The following is an 18,224-nucleotide window of genomic DNA, read 5'->3' on the forward strand; positions in this document are numbered from 1 at the left end:
GGGTTTCCTTATGTTAATAATCAAATTGTAAGATTTCGAATGTATACGTATTCTATCACGGTTCCCACAAAACCGATACAAATTAAATATTGTGAAAACAAACAAACAAACCGTTCGTCTTAATGTTGGTTAAAATTAAAATGTATTTCTCACTTTAGAAAAATTACCCAATAATAATTAAAATATCTACTATTAATCCAGTGATGTACTTGTTGGACGTGGAATTATAATATATATTTTGTATCTCATTAATGTATTAAAGTATTGATAATTTCTCAAATCGGATCAGTTAAAAGCAGGTGCACTACTGGAGCGTAACTGTTAAAAGTTTATACAATATATGGTAACTTATTTATAAGCGCAGTTTAAAAGTTGGGGCACCTTTATATATTATAATATTATATGCAATATAATAATAATACCTTGAAACTTCCTTTGGCAAACAATAAGCAGTTTAAAATAAATCTCTATGATTATATTAAATATTCCATAATAAATACTAATCAAATCATCATAAACCCTAATATTAATTATTCCAGTTCACAATAAACTAAAATGACAATTTTCAAGATCTTATACGATTTAGGAAGTATAAAGTAGATGTCTACCAGTCATATTAGTTCACATGAGTATATTATTATTATGATAGTTAATGAAGATATATGAATAGATGTGCATATTATTGTATATAATATGTCTATTTATATGTACTGTGCCAGTAGTGCCATACATCAAGCCATTTAGGTTTAAATAAAAGTTGCACTATAGGTAATGGAAGAAATTAATATTTGTTCTATTGTCATACGCTCGCGTAGTCGAATGTTATAATATAGCAACAGCTGTAAAAGCACTGCTGCTTAATGTCTCGTTTTTCTACTTAATGACGACCTTTTTTTTCTTAAAAAACACACATACACACTTAAGCCTAACAATTATTTAATCACACGCAAACCATACGTAATTACGATAGAAAAACAACGTGGAAATAATATGTTTTTAATATAATATTTAAATTTAAATTTAAATATTCTTATAATTTATAATATATTATATGAAACGGGCAATACACGAACCCGTCAAAACGTCGTAATCACAATAATTATTAATGTATACGAGTTTAGTACATATAGGTAGGTGCATATAATAATACTGAATGTACAACCATTAACATCACGAACGACGTGTACTACAACTGTCTACTTATATAAATAATATGTACATAATATGAAGTTCCATAAACGGATGGTTCCTAACGGTATACGGAAAAAAAACCAAAAGAAAAAAAAAACAAAATTATAATATAATCAAAATTGTAGAGATATATCTTTTTCCTTTATTCTATTACTGTTACTTAATAATAATAATATTTTTATTGTTATTATTAAATAGTATAAAAAAAAGAAAAATTTATTTATATAATGCATTACATTTGAAAAAATGGTTTTTTAAATTTATATTTTAAACTAAAAAAAAACTAATTTCTAACTTCTAACTTATGTTACTATTTTCACCAAACTACTTCTATCGAAATAAGTTAGAAGTTTGGTAAATTTCAGAAACTTACTTAGATTCTAACTTAGTTACTTTTTATATTAAAGTAACTTAACTTTAACTAGTTTAAAAAAGTGACTAACTTGCCTAGCTTTGAAATAGGATAAAATAAATATATAATTGATAGTATAATATTTGAATGAATAATTAATTTATATATAATTTATATAATATTGATAACACAGCATATAGATTGTATATTATATTTTATGATAATGCTAATTCTCTGATTATATTATCACTTTGGTTTTTTTTTGGGGATTCTCACTTCACACAAGCCCCCGGTCTGAAATGTTGTACGTATATTTTATTATTGCTAATATTTACTTTTTATAAATCCACAACATCACTTGGGCTAATTGTAAAAAATATTAATTTACAGATTGTACAATTATTATATAAAAATAAAAAATAAAATACATTATACAAGTATAAATACATAGTTATATAAATACATCGAATGTTCTGGCATCGGTCCTGGTATTATTATAAATTCCTCGATCACCTAACAATATTATTAGAATACAGGTATAAAATGTGTTTATAAATAATCCCAATGAGTATGATGTATTGTTATGGTAATAATTGGTAAGGTACTTGCACGATTGATTATAGCAAACGCAAACTTGCAAACCTATTATAAATTGTGATAATAATATATCGATTTTACATAGGTCTATAATTATAGTGCACTGCAGTAAGCTAATATTAATATCATCATCACGCGATTAAAATATTATTACGGTATTATATTATAATAATAATAATAATCGTGCACGTGTAAAATAACGTTACGATACGTTACAAATGTTACAATAATATCACAAGCTGTATTATTTATATAGCTGATGTTGCATACAATCGTATCCAGCTAACTCTGACTCATAAGTCATAAGTCATATTATTCACAAACTCACAACCACTGTTCGGATGATTCACTGAACTGTGAGCTGTATATAAACGTATTACCTTTATGCTATTATAAGGTATAATAACTATGGTGCCACCATCATCGGCTGTACTCTAATTTAGACTTATAATGGCTACACAGCATATTATGGATACACATACGCTGCCGCCAACGCCACCGATCGCAGCATTGTTATAATATTAATTATTATATTAATAGTGTTATGACAAACAATCGTTGACGGCAGGATCGATTAATTAATAGGTACGTATTTATTGGTACCTATATATTGTAGGTACCGCAGAAGCCCACAAATCCGAATAATAACTGCATCGGCCAAAGCCGAAGCTATATATAATAATATAATATATTAATAGTAAGTATATACGCCTAACATAACCTATATATATTGGCAGAAACACGTCATTGTATTATTATGTATTGTGCCCCGCCGCGATAACGCACGTGCGTAAATCAATCATACTAAAATAATAATAATATGATCCTAGGACCCTAGGTAGAATGGGATAGACACCAGCCAAAAACATTTTATGCTTAAGAGGACGCCATACATATCCAGTCATAAAATATATAATATTGCTCGTGGAAAACTGCTTCGCGTGAAAGACAACCGCTCAGGCTACAGTCACTGCACAGGCGCACAGCTGTTGTTCACAGTTGAGAAATCAAAATATGTATACACGATACGAGAGACATTATTAATTTCCGTATGTTTTAGCGTTTTTATTTTATTTTTATACCGTAATTGCCGACCCGTCACAGCTTCGCCCGTGATTGGTTGTTCAATTTGTCTTCGGACGATGATATGTATAATTTTTTATTCAAATTTTATCGTTTAATGTGATCGGCAAGTTAATATAAAAAACGGTTAATGAAAACGTATTTAAATATTTCTAGCGGTATTAATGGTAAATATATTTTTATAGCAGAACCCATGCACTTCGTTGGTTGCAACAAGCCCGTAAAAAATCGCAAATCTTAAAAAAATTATGATTTTTCAACTACTTTTGGGTGTAACTTACTGCAGTAAGTGCAACTCAGCCACCCTGGTAGGCATTCCAACTACGTCGGATCGCGGACAAAGGGCAACTCTTTCACCAATCACCTTGGTAGGCAATGTTCAATAATTCGATTTGATGCAAGCTTGTACCTGATCTGACCAAATAACCAATGGCAACCGATAATAAATCAACACTAATTTCTACTATTAACTGTAACCAATGGCAACTATTAATAAATAAAAATAAAATTTCCAATGTGAACGTTAATGTCCCTGTTTGAGCACCTCTTTAAAATACGAATTTTGGCAAATCCTTTCTTATTGCACGGTGAAAGTATTAGAAGAACCACATATTAATATCACAATCCCCCCTCTCCCACCCCTCTGACAAAAAAAAAAATGAAAAATTGGGCGACGTGCTAACACTCAGAAAGGTATTTGGAACAACTCTGTGAAAAAATTAAATAGTATAGTCACAAAATTGGAATATAAAAAAGGCCTGTTCTTTTATATATATAAAGATTAGATTAGCTTTGTTATTTAATTTTCAAGAACTTTATACTTATTTTTTATTAACAAAAGTGGTACTAAAACCTTCAGCAGACTGTCAGGTATAATAGTGTAAAATTTCAGCCAAATCGGTTCAGTAGTTTTCTTGGTTAGCGCAGTCGTAGAAAACCCCTTACAATTGTATATAGTGTTATAAAAAAACACAACTGAAGTTTGATAAACATAAGAATAATACATTTCAAAAAAGTGATAATTTTTTTTTATATTAAAATATAAACGTTATACCACAGCAAAATATATTATTTAATTACAGTGTATAAATTTGATTTCTTAACTGTGGTTAACTGCAGCTTAAAAGGTTCGTCTTCACCCGTAACCGTTTTCTATAAATGTAAAATATAATATTATTATAGTCATTACTCATTAGGCATAACAACCAACAATGGTATTGACACGGGACCACTGTTAAGATGTTTTGAGTTAATATTTCAAATTTTAAACATAATATTATATTTTAACAATAACTTTTATCAAAAACCCTTAAAATTGTCTATATAAAACCCCTTAAAATGCGGTTGTGTAGCATCCTCTCAACAGTTGATACAAAAATCGCTGCACAATGCACACCAATTTACCATATTTTATTATATTTATATCATTTTGTTTACCATTCTCATTATTACAACATAATATTCATCTTCATATATTACATTTTAATTGCATTATACTAGTTAAGAGGGCCAGTGAATGAACACCTAAAGATTTTTAACCCTTTTAACTATATATGTAACAGAGAATTTTTGGACACAAAATGTATTTATATTATGTATCAAAATGTTATGCAACATAAAAGTCACATATTTATTATATTAAAACAAATTATGTTTTTAAAAAGTCAATTATAAAAATAACAAGTTTTTCTAATAAATGAACAAATTGTCCATTAAATGAATACCAACACTCCTGTAAATTAACACTGATTAGTGATTTCTACTATTATATTATATTCTTTTTTTACCTACTTTACTATTTTACTATTTTTTATAAGATAAGATAGTTTAGTAAAAAAACTAGTTACTGAGTAGCTTTTTAGGAAAAATGTTCATACACAGGACTAAAGGTTTAAAATATGAGTATATCCAACTGTTCATTTACTGAATACAACAAATAAAACCAGTTAATGAATACTGTTCATTTAGTGGATTTTTGTCGATTGAAAACACCAGTGCTTGAACAGCTAAATGATGTTAATAATAATAATTATAAAAATAAGAAAAATGCTTAAAACCAATTAATATATATTTATTAAAAGATTAACTCTATCGAAAATTACCTTGCTGAACATTTATGGATAAAATTCAAAACGTTAATAACAAAATAAAAAAAAAAGTAACAAACTAATAACAATTTGATAAAAACTATGGTGATAATATTAATGGAGCGAAAAACTTATCATTCTTATAAATTGAACACAGAATAATAACAGAATAATTCTGTGGTAATAATAATTACTCCATGAAATTGAATAATGATCCAATGATAATATAATTTACAGGGTTACTTTATTTTAAGTTCGATATAGTGTTAAGTTAAATATATCACTGTATTAATCGATGTATGCCTTATTATTTAAAGAAAACTGCGAAGTGTTCATTTAATTTTCAATATTTATTTTTAATACCATTTTTACGCGTACCTAATACCGCATTGTTATAGGTACATCATTACAATTTACAGCCGATTATTATATAAATATGAAAATGGTTATTGTTTTCCTTTCTATTCATAGTTTTAATAACTATATTTAAAAATTGCGAATTCTTTATATTCGCATGTGAAAAATGTAAATATAAATGAGAAAATACAATAGACCGTAAAAAAATTTCCGTAACTATATAACATAGTCGGATGAAAAAAAAATTCAAAATTTAATTTAATTTCCTAGTCTCATCTTATATCCAAGACCTTCATTTTATTTTTTACTTTTTCGGTCACCCTTAAAAGCCCTATCTTCAAACTATTAAGTGCATCATTCGCCGTCCCGGAAACTAATTTGACTTTTAAATATTTAAATAAAGGTACTTATTTATTACGTTCAGCATCAAGTCTGTCCGTGATCGTAAAATACTTACATTTGAAAAATCTACACAATAATTCCCCACTATAATCGACACATAATCATGATTAATTCATTTTAAACTTACATACCTATACTCGTTTAAGCTGGTTAAAACATAAACAATAGTATGTAGGTATTGGTACCTATTACAGAATTATTTTCTACTTAATAATACATTCGAATATATAGGTATATCTAGTTCTACTAGTATGTACCTACAGAAAACCATTAACCTCTCTCTCCCTATTTTATATTGTAAGGAGATTAATGTTGACGTATTTACAGCAAGAGCAGTTTTTTATTCCTAACTTCCAGTTTTTTATTGTAATTTATTCATGTAGGTATAGGTAATAGGTACCCACATATATTTTTGACTAGGTTAGGTACCTGATTATATTTTTAGTACAAGGTATATATATATATAAATAATGTAGGTACCTACCTATATTAAGTATTTATTTAGTCAAAGTATAACTAATATCTGCAAGTTTTTGGTGTCAAAAGAATAACGTCAATGAACTGTCGATCTCTTTGCTCGAAAAAAACTCGCTATTTTTATATGGCGTAAATTTATTATATCTAATAACTAAAGGTAGGTACATTATAATATGAATTGCGATGGATTTGTAGACGAATAAAGTTAATATTTTAACTTATAGTTTTTAATTTTAATATAAATTCTAATTTGACTAATATAAAAATTTTAATGTAGACAATTATAGGTAACTATATACTATAATAATTTGCAGGTACTGTCGTATATTGTAGACAGTCGTCAAAATAATATCATTTAATATATATGTAATATAGGTGGGAATATTTCAAATTGTAAATTATTGACATAGGTCCAGCCAGCGAAGCATAATATGTGCTGAGGCGACGATAGTATTTTCTGTATAACACCGCCGTACGCGCAGGCGCGGGCCCCCGTTGTCGCTGAGTGATTCGGCGAGAACGTAGCTACGACTTGCGTGTGAAACGGCACGGGATCGTAGTACGGGCTAGGCGATCTGAATTTGCTAAGTGTTTTATTTATGTTTGTTTTAATACAATAAAAGTGTTTCCGACCCGAAAACCCGAGTTAAACATTATTTTAGTCATTTTTACGTTCTTACCTTTCATAGGAACAGCGTCCGTATATACGTACTATGTGTCAATGAAGTTTTATTAAACTGAATAGTGCCAAGGTATATGTAATCTTTGAGTCATTTCAACTAGATAGGAACGAACTAAGAATTGACAAGCGCATACCCATCGTACCTAAACGAGTTAACAGTGCCATTCTAATTAACTTTAGAGAGTGTCATTAACTAGAGAATACGAGGGTAAGGCGTATAGTTGGTTTACCGCGTATTGTCTAATACCACAGTACCTACTAACCATTTATACAATTATACAGTTAAATAAACATGGAATTATAGACAGAGAAGAACATAAGTCAATTAATTTAAAAAGCTTTCGGTTTTGGTTACGGCCGTGGTGTAACAAGATAAAACAATTGAGGTTTTATATGAATATTTAGAGAAATTTTAAAGATAGTAAGTCAAACATTGTGTAAAAATATGTATTATATAGTTACTTTAATTGATTTGCTGTCGCTTTTTTGATTTATTAGTGCGATATTATTGGATCAGTAAATTAAAGTTACATCAATATTACAATATAATAATGTAGGAGTCGCTACCCTTACGCCGACCCTTTGTTAATAAATAATTGAACACATAAAGTAATAATATTAAAAGAATAGGATTTAATACATAATAATCCAAATGAACACAATACATAAAAAGTTAGCTTTTAAAAGAAAAAAAGGTATAACGTACATAACATAAAAAGTGTGCGTTTCGTAACACACACACAGTTGTACCAACAGAAGGTGGGAGGAGATAATGTAGCCAACATTACCCTAAAATAATACGAGTTAAATTCTAAAACACCTAGGTATATCCAATATAGGACCACCAATGTAGGTAATAAACTATAGGCTATAATAATCTATAGTTATGGATATTATTTTCTGTTTTCAGCACGCTGGATAAAAACATTTAGGTACCTAAGTAAGACTCAAGCCACGGGTACGGCCACTTGGCCACTTGCAAGGCCAGCGTAGGCGTAACTAGGATTTAGGAAGGTAGGTATGCCTTAAACTTTAAAGTCAGCGGGGGGAGGCTTATATTTTGACATTTTTTTTTATAGCACATATATTTTTTATTGCATATAAGGTATGGAGTCACCTTCACACAGTCACACAGTTACCTATTATAACACTATTAAATATTTGTTTTACTAGTTTATATCTAATAGTAGATGTCGCTGTTGAAAACATGATAGTTAAATAAAATACCAATATAAAGGACACTTAACAAAATAAATTCAACCCATCAAAGTAGGTAGTATTATCCATGGCTAAATATTTAGCCATCATATATACATATATATATTAGCCATTATATATTTAGCCATGGTATTATCTACATCGTGGTCCGAACACTAAGATGTTCTTACCAACATCAAAATGATGATAGATCGCGCTAGAGTAGTACGATGTACTACCGTCACCATGGAATCACGATAATTTAAATTTTTAAAAATTCTAATAATTTAGATCCCAATTTATAATATTATAATAATATTGTGAAATTAATGATCGAGCACCATTCAATAAACATAAACATAATCTAACTGCACGTCTTGAACGTCAAAAGTCAAAACACCAGACATTCGGAACCGCAGACAGAGGAATGGAAAGATCCGTATAATACACCGATCGTTTGACTAGACATATCATCTAACTCCCATATTTGATCTATTATCATGGATGGTATTTTAGTTAGGTATTAATTCTCTGTGGCCAGATTGGCCCGGCGAGTTACCGAGACAATCCGGTGGGCTACGATAATTTTGGGCCGTTCAAGTTGTAACGGGATAAAACGGAGTGCTCATTTAGGTGGCGCACTCTCGTGGCCCGTTACCACACCGTCACATGTAAAGACTACCGCGCGCTCTTGCGATTGTAGAACCGGCGAAACACCGGCGAACGCCCAAACCTAACCGCACCACACAGCCACAGCTAGCGCCCGTGCAGTACCCGATTTCCGGACGCCTGCCGCCCTCCGGGAAATCACTGATTAAATAAAAACCCCTCAACTTAAAACCAAAGTTGAAAGTAATCCAGAATCCAGACCAGTAGAGCTATCTCCCAGGATATTTTAAGTGGTTTTAGGTACGACCGGACCACCCAAAGAGACCAAAACCGCTACCATAACACCACCCCTATCGCTACGGCCAGACTTAACATAAGTATAGGCCAACGAGCACAGCAACAGCACCCTTCGTCCCCTTCGCTGAGTGCGGCGAGCTAGTAAACCGGCCGGTACTTTGTGACCGGTAGACACGGGAACTTCCGCCAAACAATAGAACAGCGCCTTGCCTCCAGTCTGCAGAAGCCGGCCGGTATTTAATGACCGGCAGATACGGTGATGCCACAGACTGTTCCCACCAACTAGTGACGTTCATCCGTCCAGTTGGCTACCCTGTCCGCTATCGTTGTTGAGAACGCCGAGCCATCGCCGCCGCCGTCCAACCCGTTACGCCCATTTATCCGAGAACGCCGAGCCGTTGCCGCCGCCGTCCGGACCCAGTTGTACCGCTACCGTTATTGAGGACGTCGAGCCATCGCCGCCGCCGTCTGATCCAGTTGTGCCGCTAAGTTTATCCGAGAACGCCGAGCCGTTGCCGCCGCCGTCCGGACCCAGTTGTACCGCTACCGTTATTGAGGACGTCGAGCCATCGCCGCCGCCGTCTGATCCAGTTGTGCCGCTAAGTTTATCCGAGAACGCCGAGCCGTTGCCGCCGCCGTCCGGACCCAGTTGTACCGCTACCGTTATTGAGGACGTCGAGCCATCGCCGCCGCCGTCTGATCCAGTTGTGCCGCTAAGTTTATCCGAGAACGCCGAGCCGTTGCCGCCGCCGTCCGGACCCAGTTGTGCCGATACCGTTATTGAGAACGTCGAGCCATCGCCGCCGTCGTCCAACCCGTTACGTAAGCCTATCCGAGAACGCCGAGCCGTTGCCGCCGCCGTCCGGACCCAGTTGTGCCGATACCGTTATTGAGAACGTCGAGCCATCGCCGCCGTCGTCCAACCCGTTACGTAAGTCGATCCGAGAACGCCGAGCCGTTGCCGCCGCCGTCCGGACCCAGTTGTGCCGCTACCGTTATTGAGAACGTCGAGCCATCGCCGCCGTCGTCCAACCCGTTACGTAAGTCTATCCGAGAACGCCGAGCCGTCGCCGCCGCCGTCACCCGACTGTACCCCGTTGTACCATCACGACCGGAGCAGTACGACATTCACGAGGCTGCCCCACAGACATATACCTCATACCAATCAACAGACCCACATCGTGAGTTCAATGTATGATTCCCACCACTAAATGTATTCCCAGATAAATCATTTGTATTTTTGTAAACTCTTTGAGTATTAATATTGATCAGTAAAAGAAAATATTGTAAAAATTGGATCAAAAATATTGTTAAAATATTAGTTGATGAAAATAAACGAATTATTCAAGTATAACCTAAACGACAACCGTCTGTTTTCATTACATTGGCGCCCAACTGCAGTGCTCGATTAGGAAGAAATTCCACTTCGACCTACGAGAAGAAAACTACATCGTTATTTAGAAGAAAAACTACTTCGTGTCGATTAAGAAGAAAACTACATCTCTAACAATGGCACCGAAGAAAAACATATCCGAAGAGGCTTTCAACGCGTTCCGAGCGGAAGTGGAGAGGAACGGTCAATATTTAGCTGACCAGCTGTTGCAGAAAATTTATAAGTTAGAAGAAAAGTGCAACAACCTAGAAGACGAGAGTAACCGGAAAATCGGAGAAGTTGTGGAAAACTACGAAAGGAAAATCGATTTGATTGAAGCTCAACTCCATGATATAAAACTGAAATATGAGAATAGCAGTAGACAACCAGTACATAATGACTGTAATAATAAAAAGGAACAAATACACAACACTGAGATATCGCGTCCGATATTCTATGGAAACAACCGCGATGGACACCCAATAGATTTTCTGTACCGACTGGAAGAATATTTTGCAGTAAAACAATCATACGTCGGTGAGAAAATAATTATTGTGGGTGATTGTTTAAAAGGAACCGCATCAAATTGGTTTTCTACCATCCGATTCCAACTCACCAATTATGACGATTTCAAGAAGGCGTTTATTGACGAATTTTGGTCCAGGGAAATACAAATCCAGGTATGGAGTCAATGTCTGAGTACAAAGCACATACCAAACAACACCAACTACCGTGAACATTTTGCCACGTGGGCAACCAAACTTCGACACTTAGAAGTACCACGATTGTCTGAGAACGAAATTGTAAAGCACATAGCAAGACACTACCCAGGATACCTCAGAGCAATATTGGTGTCACTACCCGAATGTACGATACTCACAGCCATGAAGATACTAGGTGAGGAAGAGCAAAGTGATCAACCCACGGAAAACAAAGCAAATAATCAAAAAACTAACCAAAATGAATCCAACAACCACAGCCATACTCAAAACAACAACAGTTGGAACAACCAGCGGAGTAATGGTTGGAGCAATATGCCACCACGCAATAACCGTTGGAACAACCAACCATACCGCAGCAATGACAAGCGAGGAGAGACCCAACAAAACAGCACACCACAAACGGAAAAAATCCAACAGGTGGCAACGAATAGTGAAGAGCAAGCAGGATCTAGTGGCAATGAACAACATGCAATCAACTCATTGAATACCACTAATCAATCAGTTAGTCCGTATATTCAATGTACAATAGAAGGGGAGGAAGTCACCCTACTCATCGACACTGGAGCGACAATCAGTGTACTGACGAAGGAGGTGGTAGATATTATCACTAACAAAAATCCAAAAATCCCACAGCTTCCAGTGACCGGGATCCAAATCAGTAACGCGGTCGGAAAAAAGATATGCAAAGTATCAAAGCAGATTTTCTGTGAGTGCAAAATAGGGAACGAGTATATCCAAACCAATTTCATTCAGGTGGAGAATCTCAATGAAAAAGGGATAATTGGAGCTGATATATTGAAAAAATATGACGCTCAAATCAAATTCAAGGAACAAGTTATTCAATTCAAGATTGACCAGACCATACACAAAATACCGTTCGCCAACCAAAACCCAAGAGTGATCAGCGCCCAGGAGCACTTACTCAATGTAGAGATAAGCGAAAATCCAGAAGAAGACCAAGTAGATCTTACCAGTGATGAGAAACAACAATTTATATCATTACTCGACAAATATGATGAAATATTTTCAGACAAACCAGGGAAAATTAAAACATTCCAGTGCCAGATACGAGTGAAGGCAGGGGACCCTATCCATCAAAAACAGTATCCCATACCAGTGTCCAGGATACCCAAAGTGGACGCAGAAATACAGAGAATGCTCAAATTAGAAATTATTGAAAAATCTACATCACCATGGTCATCACCGATTGTTTGCACAGAGAAGAAAAATGGCGACATCCGGCTCTGTCTTGATGCACGGAAAATCAACACCATGATTATACCAGACCGGGAGTGCCCCACCAACATGGAGGAGACACTGATGAAGTTCCGCGGCATGAAGTACCTTAGTTCTATTGATCTCACCGCCGGATACTGGCAATGTCCATTAAAAGAGGAGTGTAGGGAGATAACACATGTGCCAGGTCGAGAAAATGTCGGAGCTGACACATTGACTCGTTACCCGCAATCACCCACGGACGAAATGTCGATAAAAGATCGGACCATCGTCATCAACAAATTAGCCATATTAAACTACAGTCCAGAACTAAGGGAGAAATTCAAGGAACGGCACACAGTACAACAAGCCGACGAATATATTACCAAGCTGAAACAGCGACTAGATCGCCGAGCAGATCACAACTTAATCGAGCATAATCAATTGCTGTTCCGCAAATCCCACCAAGGGGAATATCAGGTCATTGTGCCGAAAGAACTCGTACAACCACTTGTCGTCGAGACGCACCAGATCTACGGACATTGCGGTACTTATAAAACATACAAACTGCTACAACAAAATCACCAATTCAAAAACATGTATCAAACGATCAAAAGGATCATCAAAACCTGTGATCTTTGTCAGCGGACCAAAATCAGCAACCGGATAGCCAGGGGACCGACACTGAGTCTGTTGCCAGAGAAGCCACTCGAAATGGTATCGGCAGACCTGATGGGACCACTACCCAGGGGACAAGGAGGGTGCCGATACATCCTAGCCATTTTGGACCTATTCTCTAAGTACGTTAAGCTATATCCACTAAAACGCGCAACAACGGACACTATAGTCAAGAGGATAGTGACGGATTACATACCAACGGTTGGACTGTTCCAGAAGATTCTCACGGACAATGGAACGCAGTTTACAAGCCATAAGTGGAGTAGGATCATGGAAGGATTAAAAGTCAAAATTGTACATACCACGGGATACCACCCTGAAAGTAACCCGGTGGAGCGAACGAACCGAGAAATTGGTAGGTTACTACGAACATATTGCCACAAGCAGCATACTAATTGGCTCCGATGGCTGAGCAATATTGAATTTTGGATTAACCACACCACTCACTCATCCACCGGCTACACACCTCAATATGTGATGTTTGGACAAAACACCCAACTGCCCATCACCAAACTCGTCACTTTCCCACCATACAAAGATGATCAACCTGTCCCGGATGTCATTCAGATCGTGATCAAGAAGACTCAGAAACAGGCGCAATTGCGAAACAGATTAAAGGACAAAGGCAAAACTTTTCCGAAATACGAAGTCGGAATGAAAGTACTAGTCAAGGAACACCGGCTATCGTCAGCTGAGGACCACGAGACGCATAAGTTATTCTTATTGTACCATGGGCCCTATCAGATCCACGAAGTACACCAAAACAATACGGTAACCATACGTACTCAGAGTGGAACCCAACGCACATACAACTTAAAAAATATCAAACTGTACCACGAAGTGGGACTGCCTGCTGGGGTACCAGTTGAACATTAACAATTATACAATAAAAAAAAAAAAAATATAAAAAAAAAAAAAAAAAAAAAAAAAACACAAAAAAAAAAAAAAAAAAACTTATCAAGGAGCCTATAATAAACTCAAGGAGACAGTATTCACAGCAAAGAAATTCATGAAAGAGTTCGAAGGAATGTCCAAGACCCAGCTCAAAATACAGATGTACAAAGAAAAGACAAGACAGATAAAAGCGTTAAAACAACAGCATCGGCAATGAAGAAACAAGCCACATCTAAAGTTTTTAGTTTTACAGAATAACTCGGATCTCACTATTCATGTAAAACTAAAAAAGGGGACTATGTAACGGGATAAAACGGAGTGCTCATTTAGGTGGCGCACTCTCGTGGCCCGTTACCACACCGTCACATGTAAAGACTACCGCGCGCTCTTGCGATTGTAGAACCGGCGAAACACCGGCGAACGCCCAAACCTAACCGCACCACACAGCCACAGCTAGCGCCCGTGCAGTACCCGATTTCCGGACGCCTGCCGCCCTCCGGGAAATCACTGATTAAATAAAAACCCCTCAACTTAAAACCAAAGTTGAAAGTAATCCAGAATCCAGACCAGTAGAGCTATCTCCCAGGATATTTTAAGTGGTTTTAGGTACGACCGGACCACCCAAAGAGACCAAAACCGCTACCATAACACCACCCCTATCGCTACGGCCAGACTTAACATAAGTATAGGCCAACGAGCACAGCAACAGCACCCTTCGTCCCCTTCGCTGAGTGCGGCGAGCTAGTAAACCGGCCGGTACTTTGTGACCGGTAGACACGGGAACTTCCGCCAAACAATAGAACAGCGCCTTGCCTCCAGTCTGCAGAAGCCGGCCGGTATTTAATGACCGGCAGATACGGTGATGCCACAGACTGTTCCCACCAACTAGTGACGTTCATCCGTCCAGTTGGCTACCCTGTCCGCTATCGTTGTTGAGAACGCCGAGCCATCGCCGCCGCCGTCCAACCCGTTACGCCCATTTATCCGAGAACGCCGAGCCGTTGCCGCCGCCGTCCGGACCCAGTTGTACCGCTACCGTTATTGAGGACGTCGAGCCATCGCCGCCGCCGTCTGATCCAGTTGTGCCGCTAAGTTTATCCGAGAACGCCGAGCCGTTGCCGCCGCCGTCCGGACCCAGTTGTACCGCTACCGTTATTGAGGACGTCGAGCCATCGCCGCCGCCGTCTGATCCAGTTGTGCCGCTAAGTTTATCCGAGAACGCCGAGCCGTTGCCGCCGCCGTCCGGACCCAGTTGTGCCGATACCGTTATTGAGAACGTCGAGCCATCGCCGCCGTCGTCCAACCCGTTACGTAAGCCTATCCGAGAACGCCGAGCCGTTGCCGCCGCCGTCCGGACCCAGTTGTGCCGATACCGTTATTGAGAACGTCGAGCCATCGCCGCCGTCGTCCAACCCGTTACGTAAGTCGATCCGAGAACGCCGAGCCGTTGCCGCCGCCGTCCGGACCCAGTTGTGCCGCTACCGTTATTGAGAACGTCGAGCCATCGCCGCCGTCGTCCAACCCGTTACGTAAGTCTATCCGAGAACGCCGAGCCGTCGCCGCCGCCGTCACCCGACTGTACCCCGTTGTACCATCACGACCGGAGCAGTACGACATTCACGAGGCTGCCCCACAGACATATACCTCATACCAATCAACAGACCCACATCGTGAGTTCAATGTATGATTCCCACCACTAAATGTATTCCCAGATAAATCATTTGTATTTTTGTAAACTCTTTGAGTATTAATATTGATCAGTAAAAGAAAATATTGTAAAAATTGGATCAAAAATATTGTTAAAATATTAGTTGATGAAAATAAACGAATTATTCAAGTATAACCTAAACGACAACCGTCTGTTTTCATTACAAAGTCATGACTGAAAATATGTTAATAGTTTGAAGAAATTAAGACTTTAAAATAAAAAAAAAACTATGCACGGAATGAGACCCGAGGGCCGCCGGTTAAAGTCAGTGTTCGGACTTATCTAGATAAATTTATCTAGATGAATATCTAGATAATTATTTGTTCAATCTTTTATCTTATCTAGATAAATAGTTACAAGGTATCTAAACGTTCATCTTAGATAATTTTTTTACTCGTCTAAATGAATTCATCTAGATACATTTTTTATGATAGAAATCGCGAAATTGTACAAACGCATTTAAATATTTATACAGATTCTCAAACCAAGTTTATGGTTTATAAATAATGTAATTATTTTTATTTATATCATTATTATTATTATTATTATTATGTTCCTAGTGCCCAACTAAAATATACCTAAATTTAAAAACCAATTTAAAAAAAAATTGTATCTTTATCTTTATCTAGATAAATATGAGTTAAGTTATCTTTTATCTCTATCTAGATACATTAGAGTAGCATTATCTTTATCTTTATCTAGATAAAAAAAATACTTATCTAATCCGAACACTGGTTAAAGTACGGAAAACTCGGTCCCAACACTGGCCACTGTATTATTGCACGAGAGAGGGGACGATTATGTTGGCTTTGCTTGTATGGCTGCTTTTTTTTTTTTTGACGATTACCTAATTACCAAATACCTTGCACGTAGAGTAAAATAATTCTTAGTGTTCGTGGCTAGAAGATATGAATAAAAATAACAGATAAACGTAATTCGTCTAGATGAAAAATCGACAAGCATTTTTCTGTATTTGACATAAACCACAGAATTATTATTCTGTGCATAAACTATATTATGCAGTATGCTAGTATGCACTGACTGCCTGTACAGTGGCTCAGCCAAGGCGGGGGAGGGTACTAGATTAAATACCATAATATTGTATTCTCGATAATTAAATGTGATTCGTGCGTGATAAACTAACTTTATGTCAAACTTAAAACACTGTTACACCCAGTTGTATTTCGTTACGGTTGTTCAGTGGCGCCGAACCCATGTATTGCGGCGGCCACACCTATTTTAAGGGGCGGGTGTACCCCCAAAATTGGTGGGTAATCGTAATCCTTAGTATAAAAATATATTGTATAAAATATATACAAATATAAGAAAGACGACTTCATACTGAGTCGTAGCGTGCAGTGTGTACTGTGTGATAAGAAATAGATGTGATAAAAAATAGCCAATAACCAATTAATAATTTAATTTATATTATATTTAGTTAATAAATAAATAAATTCTAGTATTTATAATCAATGGTATTGTGTAAAAAGTCAAAAATCTCTGATAATGCAGTACATTAATTACTATTTTTATTTTACAAGTGATGAAACAGTTGTAGTACCTGTTAACTGGAATAGCGGCTGGGCGATGGCCCCCCGGCAAACACGAATGGATTTGTTTTACAACGATTTGTGCTTTTATATTTTATTTTTATTTTGTGTCAACTTTAGGTTACATCGCGATGTAGATCGTACATCGCGGGTTACATCTTATATTCATATTATAACCTCCCTGTACGACGAGCAAACAATTTTCTTTCATAAAATTGTTTTCGTACAATAGTCTGGTTGTTGCATAGATCCCGGCATAGTGCATAGTGCATTACCTTTGCCGACTTTCCGTGATCGATGAACGTAGAGGCGTGACATAAAAATAGTATGTGTGGCTCGTGAGGGAAGGCAATTTCAGTCTTTAGTGAAATGCGGCTCGCTATACACACGTCGCCCGCGAATGAAATTGCTCACTCCCAGCTCTTGCCACACAAAATACTGTTGTATAGGTATACCTACATAATAACTACATAAGTAATACCTGAAATAACTTCAATGACGTTATATACCTATTATTAATTTTTATCGTTAATATTATAATATTATTATGACGTAATATAAACAGTTAACGTGTCGTTTATAAAATAAAATTCATATTATACTGTGTTGGCTAGTACCTATAATTATTGTTTATTGTTGACGACGATTGTGCCTATACACTGTTTAATCGAATATAATTAGTTTATTAATGTATTGTAATAATTTCACAGTAAATTGTTTTAATGAATATATCCAACAAACGTTTAACTTTTTT

General features: G+C 36.4%; 1 protein-coding gene across 1 annotated transcript in view; it reads right to left on the minus strand.

The window, feature by feature from the left end:
* The window catches only part of LOC132951759 (protein PTHB1), a 41,734-nt gene that overhangs the window by 19,662 nt on the left and 3,848 nt on the right, over window positions 1-18,224 (minus strand). The window lies entirely within an intron of this gene.

Source organism: Metopolophium dirhodum, chromosome 9, assembly GCF_019925205.1.
Source record: "Metopolophium dirhodum isolate CAU chromosome 9, ASM1992520v1, whole genome shotgun sequence".
Classification (NCBI taxonomy): Eukaryota; Metazoa; Arthropoda; class Insecta; order Hemiptera; family Aphididae; genus Metopolophium; species Metopolophium dirhodum.